The following is a 9,672-nucleotide window of genomic DNA, read 5'->3' as shown; positions in this document are numbered from 1 at the left end:
AAAAAAAAAAAAAAAAAAGCAAAAGAAATCTAATAATCTTTTAAGAAAGTTGACGAGTTTGTGTCGGGCTGCATTCAAAGCCGTCCTGGGCCATGTGCAGCCCAAGGACCACGAATCGGACAGCCTTGTACTCAGCAAATAACCAAAGAAAGAAAGCAAGGAGGTAAAGCTGTTCAGCAAAAGGAGGAGATGAAGTGGAATCATACATACTCAATTGATCCAAAAGAATGCAGGGAAAGAGGGAGGACAGGGACCAGGAACGCAAGACAGCAACGGAGAGCACCACGGGAGATGCTGGCTCAGCCGCGGCAGGAACCACACTGAACGGAACGGCCCAGGTACCAGGCAGAAGCAGACAGAGGGGATGAAAAGGTGAGGCCCAATCACACGCAGCCTGTAGCTAACCCACCTTGAATATGGAGACAAAGAGGTGGAAAGTACAAGGGGAGAATATTATGCACCATCTGGACCCACCACGTCCAGCTGGACCCGTCTCACCCACCTGAATCAATGCATCACATCCACCTGAGCCAGTCATTTCTACCTAGGCCCATCTCGTCTACCTAAGCCCATCACATTCACCCGAACCCATCACATCCACCTGGGCCCATCATGTCTACCTAACCCATCTCACCCACCTGGACCCATCACATTCACCTGATCCAACACACCCACCTGGACCCATCTCACCCACCTGAACCCATCTCACCCACCTAAACCATCTAACCTACCTGGACCATCTCACCCACCTAAACCATCTAACCTACCTGGACCCATCTCACCCACCTGAACCCATCTCACCCACCCAAACCATCTAACCTACCTGGACCCATCTCACCCACCTAAACTATCTCACCCACCTGACCCATCTCACCCACCTGGACCCATCTCACCCACCTGGACCCATCACACCCACCTGCACCCATCTCACCTACCTGGGCCCATCACAGCCAACCTGAACCCATTATGTTCACTTGGGTCCATCACACCCACCTGGGCCCATCACATCCACCTGGGCCCATAACACCCCCTGGGCCCATCACACCCACCTGCACCCATCTCACCTACCTGGGCCCATCACACCCCAACCTGAACCCATTATGCTCACCTGGACCTATCACACCCACCTGGACTCATCACACCCACCTGGACCCATCACATCCACCTGGACCCATCACACTCCCTGGACCTATCACACCCACCTGGACTCATCACACCCACCTGTACCCCTCACACTCACCTGAACCTCAGCCTTTGTGCATCAGGCTTGTTTGGAACACATGAAGTGTGCCTACCTGGCTCACATGTCAACCAGAGCCTGGCTTTGTGCCCATTTTTTAAACGGTGCAATGCAGGGGATTTCTAGGGTGATGAAATTATTCTACACGATACTGGATTTGAAATTACACATTTGTCAAAACCCACAGAATGGTGCAACACCAAGAGTAAACCCTAATGTAAACTATGGGCTTCTTTAGAGAGTAACAATGTGTCGATATTGGGTCATCCGTTGTAACAAATGTCCAAGGCAAGATGTTAACAATAGGAAAACCAGTGGGTGGAACTCTGTATAAGGTCTGATCAGTTCTTCTGTGAATCAAAAACTGTACTAAAAATAGGCTATTAATTATTTAAAAACCAACCAACCAATCAAAAGGAGGTGGTGTGAGGCGTCCAAGAACCGGATGAGGCTGTGGCTTGACCTGGAAGCTGAGGGCAGAGGCAGAGTTCTGGCAGTGCCCACGTGCTTTCCACCTGCTGGAGCTGCCAGTTTCCTGATTCTCCGCCAAGTTCTCCTTCGGCTACCCCACATACTTCAATACTTATCACTTAACAGCATTAATTATCACAACTCCTCCCCATTTACACGTAGCTTATCAACAAACAGCTTGGGAGTCTGATAAAACTACACGGCTGGAGTGAGCTTCCAGGACCTTCCAGCCCCACAATAGGCACCGGCTCCAGGGCCCATTTCACCACCGGGCCCTGCACTCCAGTCCTCCGGAGACGGGAGGCAAGAGGTTAAACGCCGGACTTGGATGCTGTGTGAGGCTGGGCTAGTGACTCAGCTTCCCTGTGCTCAGGTTGATTTTGCAAGTTAGACTTAAAAGCAGCCCCTGGATCACAGGAGAGCATGTGGCCAGCACATTCAGAAAACTTCATGATGGGCGTCCTTTTTCTTGGCAGCTCATGTGCCCTGGCTGGAGGAGTGAAGGCAGACGGTGGAGAACCTTCTCAGAGAGATCAGATGAGAACAGCGCGTCCCCAGCTGTAGTCATCAATTTGAGCTGCGGGAACAAAGTACAGCTTCCACAACACAGATGCATTCTCCTTGGCTTGCAGACCCCTCTGTGTGCGTCTGTGGCCTCATTTTAGCTTAATTACCTCTTTATAAATCCGTCTCCAAATACAATCACATTCGGAGGCACTGTGGCTCAGAACCCCAACATACAAACTTTTGGGGGGACACGATCGAGCTCATAACCTCAGCGAATTTCTAAAACACCCACAGACCTGGCCCCACCATGAGGATGGCCAGGCGCAACTGAGACGTGACCTCGGGATCGGGTAAACGGGGGTGGAGGGTCTCCTGTGAGGCTTTGTCCTGGGGTGAGGTGGGGGCTGCTGCAGAGAAGAAATCGTGATGCAGCTTCGTCTTAGGTCCAGCCCTGGGCTGGCCCAGCTGCCACACGGCCCTGATGGCTTTCTGGCCCCACATCTGTACCTGTAGAATGGGTGAATGCTCCTTCAGACCCCATTGGTTTTCATAAGGGTACATGAGGCTGAGGACATGGGCAGCCCCTGGAATGCTGCGAGGAGGTGGGATCCTTTCTAATAATTGGCATCTGAGCAACCCCAAGACAGGGAGCTGGAGGCCTGAGTTCCCATCCCAGACAACCCTGCCTGCTTCCAAACCTCCCTCCTACCGTGGCAGTTCTGAGAGCCTGGCTGGCATCAGAACAGTAGCCACAGGACGCTTCCCACACTCCCGCCTTCGAACCCCACAACCCTGTGGGAGAGGACCCCCAAGCACCCACTTTTACGGAGGAGAAGCGAGGCTCAGAGGTTAAATGTCCCTTCCAGGCTCACCCTGGGCTGGGATCAGAACCCAGATGTAGGGCTGCACTGCAATTTGCCAGGAAGATCTTGGATGGGAGGGAGCCCTCCCCGGAAGGGCCCATGGGGACCGCTCATGAGCCCCCCGGCTCCCTGGGGACAGTTTCAGGGCCACAGCCCAGCAGGCGAAGTGCAAATGGCTTCTTCGCCGTGCCTGAGGAGTTGCCGGTGTTTGGAGTCTTTGTGTGTGTGTTGGCTTTGGAACTACAAAGCACTCGCCAGTTATTTTGCTCCAGCGGCCGGGAGCTTTTACATCCATCACAGCCGTGTCCCCGCAGCCAGGAGGGCCTCTTGTCCTGCAGAGGGCTCCGGCGGCTTCGCCACTGGAGCAATGGAAAGAGCTTATTTTTAGGAAAACGGGAAGGTACCTACCACTTAGCGAGGAATCTGGGTTAATTGTGAAGCTGTTCTCAGTTTCTTTATTTAGCTATTTATTAAACTGGCTCAAACTAGAATTAATGGCTGTGCCAGCCTCGCGGCTCCTCGTGTGCCTGTTCAGGGCGGCCACAGCAATTTTGGCCTGATTAAAGGCTCCGCCAACCCACCTCCCCACTCAGACACACAGATCGAAGCCCCGGCTCAGGAATGCGTGGCCCATAGCTCGCAGGCGCGGGTGCAGGGAAGAGCCGTTTTTGCCTCAAATCCACACCTGGGTTTTCCCCCGCACAAGGCACATTGCTGGGCCTGTCCAGGGGCACCAGCCTTGACCCCAGATGCAGCCCCAGTCCACTGCACCCCACCCCAGGGCCCCTGGCCCCAGGTCCCTCCTGGCATCACCCCACTGTCGCCTTTAGACACTTTCTGCAATTTGAATAAGCTCATGCATTTGTTTGCCTGCCCCACCAGAATATAAGGTCCAGGAGGCCAGGTCCCTCACCCCTCCATTCACCCTGAAACTCTGGCTTCTATAACATGGCCAGATATGCAGCAGGTGTTCCATTATGAGGTGCTGAGTTTCTCATTCTTGTTTGAAAAGAGGTTTCAGAGGCCAGCCCCAGGGGAGCCTCAGCCCTGAAGAGCCGCTCACAGTGGAAATTAGAGAGACAGTGCTTAATGGGTCCACTGCCACAGGCTCCAGATCCTGCCTGGGGACAGCAGGGGCATCACAGAGGGCTGACATTAGGGATGACCCCAGATCCCGGAGCCCCCCAAGCTGGAGAGAAATGGAAAGGGGTGCTCCTGTCCCGCAAGAAAGCCTGTTGGGTGGTGTTGTAACCTGCACGTCCAGGCAAGAGTGACAGCCTAACCACTGCATGGCCCCAGGGTGGTGATGGCAAAAAGTTAGATAATGTCGAGGGTTTGTGCTGATGTGAGAAACCGAAGCCATCCTGTGTGGCCGGTGGGGAGGCTACATGCTGTGGCTGCTTTAGAAAATGATCTCTCTGTTCCTCAAAAACTTAGACACGGACCTACCATATGACCCAGCAATTCTGCTCCCAGCTGCATACCCAAGAGAAACAAAAACACACATCCACGCAAAAACGTGTACCGGAACGCTCACAGCAGCGTTATTGATAACAGCCAAGAAGCAGAAATGAGCCAAATGTTCATCAACTGACAGGGGTAAATGAAATGCGACCCGCCCACACTGTGGAATATCACTCAGCCTTCAAAAAGGATGAAGGGCCGACAGGTGCTGCAGCATGGCCCTGGCAGACAGTGTTTTCGGTAGAAGACTCAACCACAAAAGAACACATGTTACATGATTCTATTCACATGGTATGTCCAGAATAGGCAAATCTATAGAGACAGAGGTAGATTCGTGGTTACACAGAGCCAGGAGAGATGGAAGAAAGAGGGGTGGGTGGTTCACAGCTCAAGGGCTTCTTTTTGACGTGACAAAAATGGTCTCTAATTGGCTGTGATGGTGGCTGCACAACTTTGTTAAATGGACCAAAGCCAGTACACTGTGCACTTGAGGTGGGTGAGAGTGTGGTGTGTGGATTACATCTCAATAACTGCTACCAGTGAGCTTCGCCCAGCCTGTCTGCTCCTGACAGATACCCAGCAGAGGTGTTCACCCTCCCACATCAAAGGGCTGTACTGGGGCATTGACTGCAGCTGCAAGCAGAGTTTTGAGCTGCACTCCACACAGATGCCTTGGATGGTTGAACAAGTAAGGACACTATGGGGTCTGCCTGCACCGCAGCTGAGAACAGGGCTGCATCTGACACACGCTGGGTGAATGAAGCCCGACAGGAGAGTCAGACAAGCAATTCCTGTCCATGAAGCACAGAACCAGGCGAGCCTTGGAGGGTATTCGAAGCAGGATCGTGGTTAGCCCTGGTGGAAGCTGCTGGGTGGTGATGGGGTGTCCTGGGTGCTGACGGTGTCTGTGTCTTTTTTTTTTGAGATGGAGTTTCTCCCTTTTTGCCCAGGCTGGAGTGCAATGGTGCAATCTTGGCTCACTGCAACCTCCATCTCCCAGGTTCAAGTGATTCTCCTGCCTCAGCCTCCCGAGTAGCTGAGATTACAGACACCTGCCATCATGCGCAGCTGCTTTTTCTATTTTCAGTAGAGACAGAGTTTCACCACATTGGCCAGGCTGGTCTCGAACTCCTGACCTCAAGGGATCTGTTCACCTCGGCCTCCCAGAGTGCTGGAATTACAGGCGTGAGCTACCGCGCCCGGCCTGTGTTTGTGTCTTGATCCCTAACGATGACCTCTGAGTAGCTTGGTGAGTTCTACTGGCCAGATTGCTGGCTATCAGTGGGCTTATCTGAGAAAAAGCTGCACACTTTTCTGTATGTACATCATATGCCAATTTTTTTTTTTTTAACTAAGGCTAAAACCAAGCACAGAGGCTGCAGGGTTGGGCCACAATGGTACGTGGGTTGTGGGGTCAGATGTTCCCCACTCCCTCGGCCAGACTGAAGCCCCGGCTGCCCTGGGTTTGGTTACAATTCTCACCTGTGCAACAGGGACGATATTGACACCTGCCTGAGAGGGACCGGGGAACTGCTGCCGGCAAGATGGCAGCCAGGGCCCGACACGGCAGGAGGAGGACCCAGTCCTGCCGACACTGAGTTTAGCCCACTGAGCCCTTTGAAAACTTCCGATCCCCATATCAGAAGACACTTGTGCTGTCCTCGGCCAGTCTGGGATCACTTACTACAGCAGTCACAGGAAACACATACGGTGGCCTCATCCTGCCTGTGCAGGCCTCGGACAGCCCGGGCTGTGCCCTCCACCCCGGGTCCCCTCTCCAAGCCCCAGTCTCCTCGTGGGCCTTTGGGGTGCTGGGCAAAGTGCAAAGCCTCCATCTTTGTCTCTGGCTGGGCAGGTGCCTGCCAGTGGAGGAAGGGCTGAAGGAGGTTTCAAGCTGGAAACCCCAGGGCTCTGCCCAAGGAGTCACCTGGGGCCTCAGCTGCCCCAGCCCCGGGCACATCCCTCCCACGGAGGGAGGAGAGGCTGGGTCCTCTCCAGGCAGGTCTCCACTGGTTCCCCTCAGCCTGTCTGAGCACAGAAGGCCACCGTCTCAGCCACACAGGCAGAGTTGACCAGGGCACTTGCAAACACCCTGCCCCATCCTAGCTCCAACCAACGCACTTGCCACGCCCAGCCTGTGCTGTGGGGTTGGGGGTGCAGAGATGAGCAAACATTCACAGGGCCTCTCCCCCAGGAAGCCCAGAGTTCAGCGGGGAAGACAGATGTTCATCCAATCATCGCGTCTGTAAAGCGGTGTCAGGCTGAGGAGAGGCACCTGGGGAACGAAGGGCGTCAGGAAGATCGGGAAGACCTACCTGGGAGGTGCCAATTGCACTGCTATCAGTGGAGGGGGATGTCCAGCCATGATGCTGGAGGAGGTTGAGCAGGGCCTTGGGAGCTGGGGGAGGAGACCTCGGGGAAGAGGCCACAGTGTCGGTGCAGCCAGTGGAAGGCTCTGGAAGGCTGTAAGCTGAGGGTCTGGTGATCCCATCCACATTTGCAAAGACGAGTCTGGCTGCCCTGTGGAGACTGGCTGGGCTGGGCCAGAGTGGCTGCAGCCACCCTGGGGCAGGAGGCCGCCATGCGTCCCCAGCAGCTGCCGCTTCTTGCAGGGAGCAGGGCCTGGCACGCCCACCTGTGGCCACATCCCAGGCCTGTGACCCTAGCTGCATTCTGGGGGCTGGCTCTGAGGGTCCACCCTCCTGCTGGCCCAGGGGGAGGTGGGGTAGGACCTGCAGGGGGAGAAAGGGCACAGCAGCAGCTCCAGAAGGTGTCAGCTCTGCAGGCTCCAGCTTCCTGGGGCCAGGACCCCGGGCTGCGCTGCTGCCCTGCCCCCATCATAAATGCATCTCAGCTCCTCTTGGCCTGCTCACTGACCTGCAACCAGGTGTGAATTGGGCCTGACCAGGGACAAAATGGCTTTGATGGGCCAAATGGTGGGACCTTTTCTGGTGGGGGGAAGGGCACTGGAATCTCCACAGTTCATCCAGGCACGGTGTCCTGCAGAGACCCAGGCCCAATAAGGGGCCCAAAAGGGTTCTTTTACAAGCCCCCTCCTCCCAGGGCCTGCTGGGCACTGCACCTCCCCGGGCCGCTGCCCCCACTGCTGGCCAGGCCTCTTTGGAGAGCAGGGAGGCTGGGCTGCCCCAGGCTGGCCCCTTCCTGGGCACAGAGACGGGTGTCAGCCACACCAGCCCATTGCACGTTCCTGGAGGGCAAGGCTGTGAGAAAAAAACAGAGGTTTCAAAGTGACTAAAATGTTTTTAAAACATGGCAAAAAGCCCTACGCATCTCAAGGCCTTTTCGGAAGCCTTAAGAAAAGGGGGGAGTGGAGGGCGCTGGGCCCCTTGCCAGGGTCGGGGGTGGCCCTGCCTAGGGTCAGCTGCCCATGCTCAGGGGGCAGTGGCTGCCCGCCAGCCCCGGTCCCTTGTTCAGGCACACAGACTCTCGGGCAGCTGGTGGGGAAGGTCAGGTCCGGTACCTGGTTCCTGCCTCTGGCAGACACTCTGTTTGCTCCGTGGCAGCCGGGCTGGCCAAGACTTTTCATGGGCATCCACCCAGCACAGGTTCCATGAGAGGGTGGGCAAGGCCAGCTCTTCCTCACGTCACAGTTGGGGAAGCTGAGGCTCCAGTCACTGGGGACAGAAGCTGGGGGCTCCGGGTCTTTCCTGCTCATTAGGCCTGCTCCTTCTCGTTCTTGAGGAATTCCCATCCACCTCCTGGCTCCTGCAGAGAGCAGGTGGGCGACACTGGCTGGTTTGACCAGAAATGACGGCCCTGCCAGCCTCCAGGCCGCCCGTCCGGTGGGGCTCCTGCCTCCTCTGCAGTTGTCCTCGGGAACTGGTGGCCTCCTGCTCCATGCAGGCACTGTAGCGTGGGCCTGGCCCTGAGCGGGGTTCAGGCCAGACAGCCCCCAGGCCTTCTCCGACCCCCAGTCCAGAAGACCCCCAGCCACTGTCTGGCTGCCCCCGCTTTGCTACTCCCCTTTCTCAGGCGTGTGTTTATTTACTTATGTCTCTGGTCGGTGAGCTCTGTGAGGCACACAGTAGGCAATCAGTAAATATCCCTCTAAGAATTGGATGAGGGGACGCTGGGCACAGCTCAGCAGCAAGGTAAAGTGAGAGGCAGGATGCTCTTACCTTCCATTCCCCACGGCGCTGCATGTCAGGAGAACCGGCCAGGAGGCTCTGCCTGGGAGGTGTCCCGCCAGCCCCAACACCCGGACCCAGCACTGCCCTTCCCTGCTCTGTCCAGTGGGGCAATGCCATTTCCCTGCTCACCTCGCCGGATTGAGAGGGACCCGGGATTTGAAAGTGCTCAGACACTCTCCCGGGCTGTATGTAGGATGATGTCGGGGTCCCAGGGTGACAACAGAGGGCGGGCATTTGGGGTTTTCAGGGAAGGCCACCCTGATGCTAAGCTCCCTGCGGGCTGCCCTTGGCCTGGTGTCCTGACCACACTCTGCGGCCACCAGGCCCCCGGCCTGAGTGCCATCGGGAGCCGCTGCCCTGCCCCTCCTGGCTGTGGGGGGCACCAGTGCAGCCTGAGTCCCACAGCCCGCTCAAACCCATGCCACCACTCAGAACCTGAGATGCGCGGACAGGTGACCCAGCCCTCCTGGGACCAAGGCTGGCTCCCAGGCCCGGGGGATGGACCGGGAAGATCCCCCGCCACCATGGGTGACCAGGGGTCACGTGCGTGGGAAACGCTGGGTTCCGTCAACCCAATGAGACGGGAAGATGTTGACGCACATGAGCATGTTCTTTATTCTAATTAGAATTTCCCTGGAGCCAGCTTTCTGGGGCAGAGCCTGGGTGCCCCAGGAGAAGAGGCCCCAGGGCCCATGCCACCTCCAGGCCACAGCCGCCCTTGCTTGGTTGAGCAGGTCAGCAGCACAGGGCTCTGGAAAGTGCGCTGGCCTCACTCTGCCACTGGACGCAGGCAGTGTGGCCCGGGACACGGGACCAAGCCTGCTCAGGGCTCAGCGTCTGCGTGGCCAGGCATGGTCAGGTCTCCCAGCTCCTCTCTGAGGCCCTTTCCTGGGCCCCGCCCTGCTCACCGGCACTCACCCCACAGCCCTGCTGAAGGATTGGTGGCCGGAAGTTCTTCTCAGGTGCGCGTGATCAT

This window comes from Cebus imitator, unplaced genomic scaffold, assembly GCF_001604975.1.
Source record: "Cebus imitator isolate Cc_AM_T3 unplaced genomic scaffold, Cebus_imitator-1.0 Scaffold564, whole genome shotgun sequence".
Classification (NCBI taxonomy): Eukaryota; Metazoa; Chordata; class Mammalia; order Primates; family Cebidae; genus Cebus; species Cebus imitator.
This window is presented reverse-complemented; position numbering follows the sequence as displayed.